This window comes from Pongo pygmaeus, chromosome 21, assembly GCF_028885625.2.
Source record: "Pongo pygmaeus isolate AG05252 chromosome 21, NHGRI_mPonPyg2-v2.0_pri, whole genome shotgun sequence".
Classification (NCBI taxonomy): domain Eukaryota; kingdom Metazoa; phylum Chordata; class Mammalia; order Primates; family Hominidae; genus Pongo; species Pongo pygmaeus.
In genome coordinates, this window is record NC_072394.2 from 21,101,326 (window position 1) to 21,116,898 (window position 15,573).

Sequence of the window (15,573 nt, forward strand, 5' to 3'; positions counted from 1 at the left end):
CTCTGGATTTGATCAAGTCAGAGTTGATCAAACCCAATGGGAAAAAGACCAACACAACAACAAAAACAGAAAGAAATAACAACAAGAAAACAGTTAAGGAAAACAAATAATGACACAACTTACATGATTACTGAGTGCTCCAATGGCAAGGAGAAATTAAGACCAGCTCATTGTTAAACTTTAGCCAAGACAAACCCCAATTCAGTCACTCTCCTAGGGATGGGTCTCAGGAGGAAGAATGCTTTCTTAACCATCCTAGAAACAGGAACAAACTCAAATCTGTCTTCCCTGTTGGAAGGGAGCTCAAGCTCCATAAAGGAATTACCTGCCTTTCAAGAATTTCATGGATGCAGGAAAAACTTGCCTTGATTGTGTTGGAAGCAAGTAAAACTAAAAAAAAAAAAAAAAAAAAAAAAAAGTTGTACAGCAAAATAAACTTTAAATCTTGGGAGATTAGAGATTCTCTGGGATTTGGGGGGGTGGGGCTTCAGGCTTCAGCAAATTGTCCTACTGGTTTGAGCCATAAAGATAGCTCAAACTGGTACCAAGCACTGATAGGAGATTTGTCAAAGGTCAGGGGCACCTCCACTCAGAATCCCTTTGTAGTTACCAAAATGTATACACTGAAAATCTGAGACAGGTCTCAGTTAATTTAGAAAGTTCATTTTGCCAAGGTTGAGGATGCATGCCAGTGACACAGCCTCAATAAAGTGGCCTCATCATCTGGGGTGACACTTGAAGTTTATTGTCTCATGTCCACGGAGATCAAGTATGCAGACACACAAAGAGTGACTTTAAGAGCAGAAATTTAATAGGTGAAAGAGAATAGTTCTCTGCTACAGAGAGGGGTCCAAGAAAAATGGATTGCTGATCAGTGGTGAAATGCAGGGGATTTTATAGATGAGCTAGTGGGGAGGCAGTGTCTGATCTACATAGGGTGTGAAAAACCACCAGGATTAGGTGTGCCATCTGCACAGGGTGTGAGTCTCTGGCAGCCTCCACCCCAATTTTTTATTATGCAGGTGGGTTCTGTGCCTGAACTTCTTCATGTTCCCCATTTCTTACCGTATACGTGCTAACAAAAAAGGGAAGGTGGAGCCCCATGGTGGTCATGCCTGGCCCCCAGGTAGCCCTTTTTTATTGGTGTAGCCACAGGCCTCCCCCATGCAAGCTTCCAGCTTCCTTTTCTATCTTTGCAGCTCTATCTTTCAGGCTGCTCTGTGTTAGAAAAGAAATTATTTCTAGGGCTGCTTTTTGTTAGAAGAGAAGTTTTGCCAAGGACTCGTTTGCCCTCACTATCTGCCCAAATAATTTCTTTTTATATCCTGTATCATCAGGATGTCCTGACGACTTGTGCCAAGGTGGTCAGGGGACAATTTGGTTTTATGCATTTTAGGGAGACATGAGACATCAATCAATATATGTAACATGTACATTGGTTTTGTCCAGAAAGGCAAGACAACTCAAGCAGGGAGGGGGCTTCCAGGTCACAGGTAGGTGAGAGACAAATGAGAGACAAACGGTTGCATTCTTTTGAGTTTCTGATTAGCTTTTCCAAAGGAGGCAATCAGATATGCATTTATGTCAGTGAGCAGAGGGATAATTTTGAATAGAATGAAAGGCAGGTTTGCCCTAAGCAGTTCCCAGCTTTACTTTTCCCTTTAGCTTAATGATTTTTGGGGCTCCAAGATTTATTTTCCTTTCACATATGCCAGTACCATGCTGTTTTGGTTGCTATAGCTTTGTAGTATATTTCAAAGTTAGGTAGTGTAATACCTCTTGCTTTGTTATTTTCACTTAAGATTGCTTTGACTACTTGAAGTCTTTTGTGGTTTCCTATTCATTTTAGGATTATGTGTTATTGGTTTTTTTGTTGAGTTATAGGAGTTCTTTAAATGTTCTGAATATTAACCACCTATCAGATATATGATTTGAAAATCTTTTGTCCCATTCTGTAAATTTCCATTTTACTTTCTTGATAGTGTCCACAAAAGTTTTATAATTTGATGTAGTTCCATTTTGCTTTTGTTGTCTGTGCTTATGAGATGCTGCTCAGCTTGGCCCAGGACCTATCAGAAGCTGAATTGAAAGCTTGGCCCAGGACCTTAGCCTGGGACCAATCAGGGTCTGAAATGATAATTCATAGAAGCCCGACTTACAGTCCAAATAAAGGAAAATAGAGTGCCCACTAGAACCCACTGGAGCCCACTGTGCCCATGCCCACAAAAGGAGAAGAAACTTTTCCTCAGAACCTGCTGAGTATACAAAGGACAAAGGCATTTCTATGCCAGGCCTTGTTCTCTTATCTGAGTGAGCTGGAGGTTTGCACAAGTTTCTATCCCAAAGGGCCAGAGGTTTTACTATCTGTGCCACCATGGGCGTGTCTCTAGGCACAGCACCCTGTGTTAGTTCCCTTATCAGCCTAAATTTTTTCTCAGGCTACTTTTTTTTGAGACAGAGTCTTGCTCTGTCGCCAGGCTGGAGTGCAGTGGCACGATCTCAGCGCACTGCAACCTCCGCCTCCCAGGTTCAAGCGATTCTCCTGCCTCAGCCTCCAGAGTAGCTGGCACTACAGATGGCGCGCCACTACGCACAGCTAATTTTTGTATTTTTAGTAGAGACAGGGTTTCACCATGTTGGCCAGGATGGTCTCGATCTCTTGACCATGTGATCCACCCGCCTCTGCCTCTCAAAGTGCTGGGATTACAGGTGTGAGCCACCGCTGGCCTCTCAGGCTGCTTTTTATGTTATGTGAAAATGAGGCACTGACCCACGGGCCAGGGGCTCTCTGGCAACCTTCCCTTGTTATCTGTCTAAGGCAAGCTAAATAACTCCTTTCAATAGTATCTAATAATCCTTTCTAAGGTCTCACTTGTATCTCCTTTCTCATTTCTGATTTTATTTATTTGGATCTTTCTCTTTTTCTCTTAGTCTAGATAAACGTTTGTTGATTTTGTTTATCTTTTCAAAAAAACAAGGTCGGGCATGGTGGCTCACGTCTGTAATCCCAGCATTTTGGGAGGCTGAGGTGGGCAGATCACTTGAGCCCATGAGTTCAAGACCAGCCTGGGCAACATGGCGAAACCCCATCTCTATAAAAAATACAAAAATTAGCTGGGTGTGGGGGCACATGCCTGTAGTCACAGCTATTTGGTGGGAGGATGGCTTGAGTTTGGGAAGTAGAGGTTGCAGTGAGCAGAGATGGTGCCACTGCACTCCAGCCTGGGCAATAGAGTGAGACCCTGTCTAAAAAAAAAAAAAAAAAACAAAAAAACAAAAAACAAAGCCCACCAAACTACCTTTTCATTTTGTTGATTTCTTTTCATTTATTTCTGTTGTAATCTTTATTGTTTCTTTCCTTCTACTAATTTTGGGTTTGGTTTGTTCTTGCTTTTCTAGTTTCTTGAGGTATATCGTTAGGTTGTTTATATGAAGTCTTTCTACTTTTTTGATATAGGCGTTAGTTGCTATAAACTTCCCTCTTAGTATTGCTTTTCCTGTATCCCATAGACTTTGGTATGCCATATTTCCATTTTCATTTGTTTCAAGACATTTTAAAATTTCCCTTTTCTAGGCCAGGTGTGGTGACTCAGGCCTGTAATCCCAGTGCTTTGGGAGGCCAAGGTAGGTGTATCTCTTGAGTCCAGAATTTCGAGACCTGCCTGGACAACATGGCAAAAACCAGTCTTTACAAAAATAAAAATAAAAAATTAGCCAAGTCGCATGCCTGTGGTCCCAGCTACTCAGGAGGCTGAGGCAGGAGGATCACTTGAGCCTGAGAGTTTGAGGCTGCAGTGAGCAGTGATCACATCACTGTACTCCAGCCTGGGCAATGGAGCAGGACCCTGTCTCAAAAGAAAAAAAAAAAAATTTCTTCTTTTATTTTTTTCTTAAGAGATGATCTTGCTATGTTGCCTATGCTATGTTGCCTGGGCATAGCTCATTACTGATCAGCATGCAAGTTTTGACCTGCCCTGTTTCCAACTTGGGTCACTTCCCAGTCTCCTTGGGCAACTTGATGATTCCCTGCTCCCAGGAGGTCACTGTATTGATGCTGAACTTAGCATGGGCACCTAATTGACATACCATACTATATCCCAGAACTCCTAGATACAAGTGATCCTCCAGCCTCAGCCTCTTGAGTAACTTGTACAATAGGCATGTACCACTGCACCTGGCTCCTTCTTAATTTTTTCTTTGACCCATTGGTCATTCAGGAGCATGTTGTTTAATTTCCATGTGTTTGTATATTTTTCTGAGATTCCTCTTGTTATTGATTTCTGTAGTTTTATTCCATTGTGGTCAGAAAAAATACTTGATATGATTTCTATTTTTTCAAATAGAAGTCAGACTTGTTTTTTTTGAATAGAAATCAGACTTGATACAGACTTGGTTTGTGGCTTTAGGTATGGTCTGCTCTGGAGAATGTTCCATGTACTGGTAAAACTGCTGCATTCAATAGCAGTTTGGTGAAATTTTTTTTTTTTTTTTGGTCACCCAGACTGGAGTGCAATGGCACGATCTCAGCTCACTGCAACCTCTGACTCCTGGGTTCAAGCAATTCTCCTGCCTCAGCCTTCCGAATAGCTGGGATTACAGGCATGCGCCACTACGCCTGGCTAATTTTTTTTTAATTTTATTTTTGGTAGAGACGGGGTTTCACCATTTTGGCCAAGCTGGTCTTGAACTCCTGACATGAGGTGATCCTCCCACCTCGGCCTCCCAAAGTGCTGGGATTACAGGCGTGAGCCACCGTGCCCAGCCGAAGTTTTCTTTAAATGTCAGTTAGACCTATTAGATCTTGTGTAGTTTAACTCTGCCATTTCTTTGTTAATTTTCCATGTGGATGATCTGTCCATTACTGAGAGTAAGGTGTTAAAAGCCTCTACTATTATTGTATTATAGTCTAACTCTCTCTTTAGAGCTATTAATGTTTGCTTTTTATACTTGGGCGCTCTGGTGTTAGGTGCACAGATTATTTATTTATTTATTTATTTATTTCTGTGATGGAGTCTCGCTCTGTCACCCAGGCTGGAGTGCAGTGGCGCGATCTCTGCTCACTGCAAGCTCCGCCTCCCAGGTTCACGCCATTCTCCTACCTCAGCCTCCCGAGTAGGTGGGACTACAGGTGCTGGCTAATTTTTTGTATTTTTGGTAGAGACAGGGTTTCACTGTGTTAGCCAGGATGGTGTCGATCTCCTGACCTCGTGATCCACCCGCCTCAGCCTCCCAAAGTGCTGGGATTACAGGTGTGAGCCACCGCGCCTGGCCTGGTGCACAGATATTTATAATTGTTATATTCTTCTCCTGAATTGATGCCTTTATCATTATACAGTGACCCTCCTTTTCTTTTTTATAGTCTTTGATTTGTAGCATAATTTATCATATATAAGTATAGATAGTCCTGCTTTTTAAAATTTTCCAGTTGCATGGAATATCTTTTTCCACCCCTTCACTTTCAGTCTACATGTGTCTTTAGAGGTGAAATGGGTTTCTTGAAGGTAGCATATAGTTGGTTTTTGCTTCTTTATCCATTCACCCACTCACATCTTCTAGCTGGAGAAGTGAGAACATTTACATTCAGTGTTAACTATTGATAAGTAAGGACTTACTACTGCTATTTTGTTGCTCGTTTTCTGGTTGTTTTGAGACTTGTCTCTTTCTTCCTTTCTTACTGTCTTCCTTATCTCATAGTATGTTTTAATTTGTTGCTTTTTACTTGTAGTGGATCTATTATAAAAACTGCTGTGGTTACCATGAAGCTTACAAAAATGTTTTTATAGATATGAGTTATTTAAAAGAGATGACAACTTATCTTAGATCCCAAATAATAGAAACAAACAAAGCCAAAAAAACCCCAAAAGTTTTACAGTTTAATTCCTACCCCCACGTTTTAACTTTTAGTTGTCTCAATTTATACTTTTTTTTTTTTTTTTTTTTTTGAGATGGTGTTTCACTCTGTCTCCCAGGCTGGAGTGCCGTAGTGCAATCGCAGCTTACTGCAACCTCTGCCTCTCGGGTTAAAGCAATTCTTCTGCATCAGCCTCCCGAGTAGCTGGGATTACAGTTGCCTGCCACCACACCCATCTAATTTTTGTACTTTTAGTAGAGATGGGGTTTTGCCATGTTGGCCAGGCTGGTCTCAAACTTGTGACTTCAGGTGGTCTGCCAGCCTCAACCTCCCAAGCTGCTTGGATTACAGGCATGAGCCAATGCTCCCAGCCAATTTATACATTTTTATGTAAAATAATAAGTTTTCTTTTGCACATTAGTGTTTTCTTCTTTCAGGTTGAAGAACTGTCTTTAACATTTCTTGCAAGAAGGGTTTGGTGGTGGTGAATTCTATCTGGGAAAGACTTTATCTCCCCTTAATATTTTAATGACAGTTCAGTTGGATACGATATCCTTGGATGGCAGTTTTTATTTCTTTGAGTACTGAGAATGTCATTCCACTCCCTCCTGTCCTGTATGATTTCCATTGAGAAGTCTGTTGCCAGACACATTGGAGGTCTTTTGTATGTTATTTGCTTCTTATTTCTCACTGGTTTTAGGATCTTCTCTTTGTCTTTGACCCTTGAGAGTTTGATTATTATATGCCTTGGGATAGTCTTGTTGGGTTGAATCTGTTTGATGTTCTAACACCTTCCTGCACCAGGATATTTATCTCTTTCTCCTATTTTTGGCATTTTCTGTTATCATTTCTTTGAAGACGATTTCTACCCTTTGCTCTTGGTCAGCTTCCTCTTGAACATCATTCTTAGATTTGGTCTGTCTTTGGAGGTAATTTTCTCTATCTTCTTTCTTTCTTTTATTGAGGCAGAGTTTTGCTCTGTTGTCCAGGCTGGAGTGCAGTGGCACGATCATGGTTCACTGCAGCCTCGACCTCCTGGGGTCAAGTGATCCTCCCACCTACAGGCGCCAGCCACCACCCCAGCTGAATTATTTTATTTTTAGTAGAGATAGGTTTTCGCCATGTTGGCCAGGCTAGTCTTGAACTCCTGATCTCAAGTGATCCGCCTGCATCGGCCTCCCAAAACGCTGGGATTACAGGCGCGAGTCACCACTTGCCCGGCCAAAACTGCTATTTTGAATTCCTGGTCAGAGAGCTCACAAGTCGCCACCTAGATAGGGTCACTCTCTGGATTTTTGCTTTGTCCTTTTGGGGAGGTCATATTCCTCTGTTTACTGTTGTTTCTTGTGGGTATATATCTATGTTTTTGCAATGGAGGATTAGTTATTTATTCTAGTTTTCTCTGGCTTGTTTTGCTTTTTATTGAACACATTTGCTTAGTGGATCCTCGCTACTAAGTCGCTGCCTTCTCTGTGGCTGTAGGTGGCGCGTTAAGCCCAGGTTTGCCTCTTCTCTTGTAAGTGGTCAGAGCCCTGCCTGTGCTAAGTGGAGGAGGTCCTAAAGATATTATCCCAGCAGTGAGGGAAGATTGTCTAGGAGTTCATGTCCAGGGGACCTGGGGAACTCCCTCCTACAGCATGGTGCTGGTGAACAGACACTCTGATTTAGCATCTCCTTTGGCTGAGTTACAAAGCAGTTTCTGGGGCTGGGGATGGTAGTCCAGCCTACCCTGCTTGTTTCTGTCTGTCCTTAGGGTTAGTTCTCCCTTCAGGCAGTCACGATGCTACCCATGGGTTAAAGAATGGAGAGGTCTCCTGCCTGGGAATCCAAGAAGTTGGAGAAATGGCTGACCACTTCAATTTCACTTTTTCCATTGTAGAAACCATGAGCTGCGGGGAGAATGGTGCCAGGCATAATAGGGGAAGGGGCATCATGGATATGGAAGTCCAATTCTCCTGTCCTTTGCTTGAAGTTTTTCCCCTTCTCTGTGGCCCTGGGAACGGTCTCCCTCTTGTACCTGAGCTCTGGGTTGTTGCTGGTGAGGAGTTTGGAGGTGCATATTTGGTTTTGGTTTTCTGTGGTGGGGATTGAAGCCAGCTTGGAACTTCTTGTCATGTGTTTTTAAACACATCTATTTATAAGTGTAATATAAATAGTAAAAAAAAGTATATTTTGTATGTTTTCTTTACATATATAATTTAGTAGATGTTTTAAAATAAAAATGAGACAATATTAAAGAGTATGAAACAACAGAAAAATTAAAATGAGATGAAATGTGAACAATTGATTTCTGTGTATGTGTATATACATACCTACACTTTCCTTTTAGATACTACAGTTTACTGTAAAACATGAAAATTCAGAAGTCCTTATCAGGTACTTGGTTTCAAAAATAAACTATAAATTTGAAAAAGCAGAAGTAATGTGAGACATTGACCACAATGCAGAAGTTTAAAAATGAAAGATAACAAAAAATGTGTCCATTTGGACATTGAAAACATACATTGGAGTCTTAGCTTACAGAAGAAGTAAAAGTAAAAATTGCAGCATAAAGAAAGGAAATGACATTCAGCATACGTTCAGAATCTTAAAGATATTTTGATGAAAACAAGAAGAAGCAAATAAATGAGTTTAATACCAATGTAAGAAGCTGGAAAAAGACCAAATGGCCAGGCATGTTGGTTCATACCTGAAATCCCAGCATTATGGGAGCCTGAAGTGGGAAGATCACATGGGGCCAGGAGTTCAAGACCAGCCTGGGCAAGAGAGTGAGACCCTGTCTCTACAAAAAGTACAAAAATTAGCCAAGTGTGGTGGTGCTTGCTTGTAGTCCCAGCTACTTGGGAGGCTGAGGCAGGAAAGGATCATTAGAGCCCATAAGTTTGAGGCTGCAGTGAGTTGTGATCACACCATTGCATTCCAGCAAGACCAAAAAAAAAAAAAAAAAAAAGAGAGAGAAAGAGAAAACAATAAAAATAGCTCAAAGAAATTACCAAGAAAATAAGTAAATATAAAAATGTAGTTTAACAAACTACAAAACAAAGAAGAGAAGTGAATTAGTGATCAAGGAAACAGAAAGCTAGTTCTTTGATCAAAATTAAAATAGAAAAATATTTAGCAAGAATAGTTATAAAGTAAAGAACATAAGAAGCAAAAGTGGCTGGGCATGGTGGCTTACACCTGTAATTCTAGCACTTCGGGAGGCCAAGGCAGGAGGATCACTTGGAATAGCCTGGGCAACATAGCAAGGCCCCATCTCTTAAAAGAAAAAGAAAACCAAAAGTAAGACATAACCACAGGTGTGGAGGAGAGTATGTAATTGTAAAGAAATACAATATAATCTTTGGTAAGAATAAAATTAGGAGAAAGGTATGTGCTTCTCTAGGAAGGACATGCCTGTTATTAAAAAGTGTTTAAAGAATAAGGAAAACCTTTGATTCACTAAACTGCAGGTCACTTCTCAGTAGTTTCAACCAGCACTTATTTTTTTGTGTCTGTATTGTTTATTTGGAATTTTCCTCTATAGTTTATTTAAATATCAGTAAAGATCTGAATGGCACTGTGTTTTTACTTCATCATTTGTACATAAGATGTTCACCCATTGTTGAAGAAAGTGTTTTGTTTAGGAGAGAGTGTCTGTGTACTGTGGTGTGCGATGGTAGATGTGATTATCACTGAAGGTCACTGAAATGTGAAAATCCCTGGTAATGGCTTGACAGCTGTGTGGAAATAAAGACAACTCAAATGGGAACAATCAGGGCCCACTTAGAAAGTGCTTGCTAAAGCAAGAGAGTCAGCCACTTTTGACAAAGTGGGAAAGCTTTGTAGTGAACGAAAGAGAAGGCATCAGATGTGCTATTGGCTGGAGGCTATTGACATGGGACACTGGAAGTGTCTAATAAGCATTGAGGCATCTCATATGACTGGTTATGGAAGTATATTTGGCTTTCTCTGCTTGGTTCTGAGTTGGAAGCCAGGGCACAAATTAGAGAAGCTGCATCACTGCCATGTCCTGACTGGTGTGGGTTGGTTGCTACAGCAGTTCCTGGTTTGCCTTTCTGAGCTGGTTGCTGCAGAAGGTGTGGGCCAGACCCTGCTAAGATTCACACTGACAAATGTATGCAGGCTTGGGAGTGAATGGAGAGAAAGCCATTTAATCATGGGGACAATGAGTCTCTGCCTTAATCATGGGATTTGAGGTGACATTCAGTGTTTTATACATTGATTGATTGATTTCTTTATTGAAGTGAGATTTTATGTAATATGAAACTAACCATTGTAAAGAGAACGACTCAGTGGCATTTGGTAGATTCACAGTGTTGCTCAACCATTGCTTCCATCTAGTTCCAAACAATTCCATGTCAAAATATAGCTCTGTACCTACTGTTAACAGCTCCTTCTTATTTCTCCCTCCTCCTAGCCCCGGACAACTGCCAGTGTTCTTTTCATCCATATGGATTTACGTACTCTGAATGTTTTAAATAGAATCATACAATATGTGACCTTTTGTGTTTGTCTGTTTTCCCTAAGCATAATGTCTTCAAGGTTCATCCACATTGTAACAGATGGTATAATTACTTTTTTGTAATTTTCTTTCTCTTTCTCTTTTCGTTCCTTCTTTTTTTTTTTTTTTTATTTTTTTTACAGGATCTCACTCTGTTACCCAAGCTGGAGTGCAGTGGTTCAATCTCGGCTCACTGCAGCCTTGACCTCCCAGGCTCAAGTAATCCTACCACCTCAGCCTCTTGAGTAGCTGGGACTACAGGTACATACCACTACACCTGACTAATTTTTTGTGTTTTTTTTTTTTGTAGATATAGGGTTTCATGATGTTGCCTAGGCTGATCTCAAACTCCTGAGCTCAAGTGATCCTCCTACCTTGAACTCCCAAAGTGCTGGGATTACAAGCATAATAAGCCACTGTGCCTGGCCACTCTCTTGTAATTTCCTTTCAACCTTTGAGTATATTTTTCTCATGGGAGTATGGGAAGAACAGTATGGTGATCTGGGCATTCTTATTGTTTGGAAACATCTGGAGTTATCCAAAAACATGAAAGGTAAGGCACTGGTTCCAAGCTTTCTAGGTACAGACTGGAAACCAGTCAAAGCATTAAGGCATACGGGACTCAATGACCCTACTATTAATGCTTTTGCTTTTGGAGCCATTCCCAATCCTGCATACATTTGTTAGTGACAAGTCTGGTGGGTTGTCCAGGATATGTCTATTTTGAGAGATTCTGCAGTGGGCCTGGGACAGTGAGGGAAGGACTGAGCCTTGGGAGGGTGAACCAGAGGGTGGAGTCTGTTTTCCTGTCCTTTCAGGGACCTTTCCAGTTCTATCTGTTGCATGCCTCCCATTTAGAATCTAATGTTCCAGAATTCATATTTATTTAAGTACTTACCATTTGAGTTCTCATGTAGTATGGCAGTTTTATGTCTCCTGTAAAGCATTCAAAAATTTAAAGACCACTAAATCAAACTTTAAAACTTCTGTGTATCGCCGGATATGGTGGCTCACACCTGTAATCACTTGAGGTGGATCACCTGAGGTCAGGAGTTCAAGACCAGCCTGGCCAACATGGTGAAACCCTGTCTGTACTAAAAATACAAAAAAATTAGCTGGACGTGGTGGCACACACCTGTAATCCCAGCTACTCAGAAGGCTGAGGCAGGAGAAACGCTTGAACCTGGGAGGCAGAGGTTGCAGTGAGCTGAGATTGTACCACTGCATTCCAGTCTGGGCGACAGAGCGAGGCTGTCTCAAAAAATAATAAATAAATAAATAAATAAATAAATTTATTTATTTATCAAAGAATATAATTATTTCTTTGTATATAAAGAATATATATTTAAGAATATAAATATTTCTTAAATATAATAAATAAGAATATTTATCAAAGAATATAATTAATAAAGTGAAAAGTCAACATACAGGGTAGGAGAAAATATTTACAAATCATATATATGATAAGGGGTTTATGTGCAGAATGTATAAAGAATTACAACTCAATGACAAATAACATTTAAAAATAGCAAAGGACTTGAATAGACATTTCATCAAAGATGATATACAAATGGCCAGAAGCATATGTAAAGATGCTCACTATCACTTATCATTAAAGACATGCAAGCCAAAATTTTATTGGGATACCACCTCATACCTATTAGGATAGCTACTATAAGAAAAACAGAAAATAACAAGTGTTGGTGAGGATGTGAACGTATTACAACCTCGTGCACCTTTTTGGGGATTGTAAATGGTGCCACTGCTTTGGAAAGCAACATGGAAATTCCTCAAATAATTAAAACTGCCATATGATCCAACAATCCCACTTCTGGGTATATGCCCAAAATAATTGAAAGCAGGGTATTGAAGAGATGTTTACACACCCATGTTATAGCAGCACTATTCAGAATAGCTAAGAGATAGAAGCAACCCAAATGTCCATCAACAGATGAATGGATAAGCAAAATGTGACACACTTTTCCCTCAGTATCTGTAGGGGATTAATTCCAGGATACTCTGTGGATACCAAAATTCACAAATGCTCCAGTCCCTTATATAGTGTGGCATAGTATTTGCATATAATCTAGGCATATTTTCCCATATACTTTAACAACAGTCCCTAACTTTTTGGCACCAGGGGCCGGTTTTGTGGAAGACAATTTTTCCATGGACAGGGTCAGGGGGATGGTTTTCAGATGAAACTGTTCCACCTTAGAGCATCAGGAATTAGTTTGATTCTCATAAGGAGTGTGCAGCCTAGATCCCTTGCATGTGCAGTTCAGAATAGGGTTCATGTTCCTATGAGAATCTAATGCCACTGCTGATGTGACTGGAGGTGAGGCTCAGGCGGTAATACTTGCTGGCTCTTTTGTTCACCTCCTGCTCTGTGGTCCGGTTCCTAACAGGCCATGAACTGGTACCCATCCACAGCCTGGGGCTTGGGACCACTGCTTTAAATCCTAGATTACTTATAATACTTAGATTCCTAGGTTACTTATAATACCTAGTACAGTGTCTACGTATAACTTTATTGGTGTGGATTTGACTTAGTATTTGGCTCAGGGAATGCATGTTTTGCTTTTTGGAACTTTGTGAAATTTAACATATTTTTGAATATTTTAAATCTGAGTTTGGTTAAATCCAGAGACACAGAACCCATGGATACGGAAGGCCCATAATATATGCACAATGGAATACTACACAGACTTAAAAAGGAAGGTAATCCTATCTCATGCTCCAACATGGATGAATCTTGAGTGCTAAGTGAAAGAATCCAGTCACAAAATGACTGTGTGATTTCACTTACATGAGTAATCTAAAGTAGAAAAATTCATAGAAACACAAAGTAGAATGGTATTTACTAGGGTGTGGAGGGAAGGGGAAAAATGGGGAGTTGTTTAATGAGTATAGAGATTCCATTTTGCATGATGCAGAAGTTCTGGGGATCTGGTCCACAACATTGCGAATATATTTAATGATACTAAAATATAGCTTAAAAAGGACCAAGTTGGTAAATTTTGTTGTGTGTTTTAATATAATTTTTTTTTTTGAAACAGGGTCTCACTCTGTTCCTTAGGCTGGAGGATAGTGGCACCATCTTGGCTGACTGCAACCTCAACCTCTTGGGCTCAAGCGATCCTCCCACTTTAGACTCCCAAGTAGCTGGGACTACAGGCATGCACCACCACGCCCAGCTAATTTTTATATTTTTTTTTTTGTAGAGATGAGGTTTTGCTATGTTGCCCAGGCTGGTCTTGAATTCCTAGGCTCAAGCAATCCTCCTGCCTCAGCTGGGATTACAGGCATGAGCTACTGCATCCAGCCTGCAATTTTTAAAACATCAAAATAAATGTAAAGGCTATGTCTTAGATATATTTTTTTAACCAATTAAAAATAGTAAAATTTTCTCTTATAGCACGGTGGTCATTCCTGTAATCCTGACAGTTTGGGAGGCTGAGGTGGGAGGATCACTTGAGCCCAGGAGTTTGAGACCAGCCTGGGCACCTAGTCTCTACAAAAAATGCAAAAATTAGCCAGGCATGGTGGCATGTGCCTGTAGTCCCAGCTACTTGGGAGGCTGAGGAGGGAGGATCACCCGAGTTTAGGAGGTCAAGGTTGCAGTGAGCCATGATTGCAGCACTGCACTCCAGCCTGGGTGACAGAGCAAGACCCTGTCTCAAAAAAATAAAAAAGTTTAAAAAGTGTAAGCCAAATTGTGAGTGAATGAGAGAGAGAGAGAAGTGGGGTGGGGTGGGAGGTGTGTGTGAGTGTCTAGATAAATATTTGATCAGTTTGCAGAGGCAAATGAATTTCATCATCAGGGCAAATTTATTGGAGAAAGTTTTGCTGTGGTGAAAGTATTTCCTTGGGATAGGAATGAAGTAGGGAAATACTAATTTGTGGCTCTGGATATTTAAATTATTCAATGACAATCTGTTTAGATGTCTTTGCATAGATAATGCAAATTAGATTGGGAATTGCCAAAATTTGGTGCCTGAACAATATAATTTTAAAATTTTTTAGATGAGAAAATAATTTCTATTTCCAGCTCTATTCAGACACTGAAGAAGACTTAGGTTGGCCAATTCAAGGTCACCTCTTTTTTTTTTTGAGACGGAGTCTCACTCTGTCACCCCGCTCTGTCTCCCAGGCTGGAGTGCAGTGGTGCAATCTCAGCTCACTGCAAGCTCCGCCTCCTGGGTTCACGCCATTCTCCTGGTTCAGCCTCCCCAGTAGCTGGGACTACAGGTGCGCGCCAATACACCTGGCTAATTTTTTGTATTTTTAGTAGAGACGGGGTTTCACCGTGTTAGCCAGGATGGTCTCAATCTCCTGACCTCGTGATCCGCCCACCTCGGCGTCCCAAAGTGCTGGGATTACAGGCGTGAGCCACCGCGCCTGGCCACCTTTTTTTTGTATTTGTATTTTGCAACTTTGTTGAATTTATTTATTAGTTCTAACAGTTTTTTGTGTGGAATCTTCTACACATAAGATCATAATTACAAACAAATGATTTTTCTTCCTTTCAAAATTGGATACCTTCTCTGTTCTTGCCTAATTGCTCTGGCTAGAAATTCCAGTGCTATGTTGAATAGAAGTGATAAAAGTGGACATCCCTGCCTTGTTCTTGCTGTTAGAGGAAAAACTTTTGTCTTTCACCATTAAGAATGATGTTAGCTGTGGGTTTTTATATATGGCCTTTATTATGTTTCCTTTACAGAAACTACCTTCCCATGACATAGTTTCCTTTTATTCCTAGTTTGTTGAATTTTGTTTTAATCATAAAGAGGTGTTTGAATTTTGTCAAATAATTTTCTTGCATCAATGGAGATGTTCATGTGGTTTTCCCCTTTCAATTTGTTAATGTAGTGTATTACATTGATTGATTTTTATATACTCAATTACCCTTGCATTCCAGGAATAAGTCCCACTTGGTCATGGAGTATAATCCTTTTTAATTAAATTAAATTAATTAATTAATTTTTTTAATTTGAGACAGGGTCTCGTTTTGTCACCCAGGCTGGAGTGCAGTGGCACAATCTTGGCTCACTGCAACCTCCGCCTTCCAGGTTCAAGCGATTCTCATACCTCAGCCTCCCAAGTAGCCAGAACTATAGGCGCGCGCCACCATGCCCAGCTAATTTTTGTATTTTTAGTAGAGATAGGGTTTCGCCATGTTGGCCAGGCTGGTCTCGAACTCCTGAGGTCAAGTCAT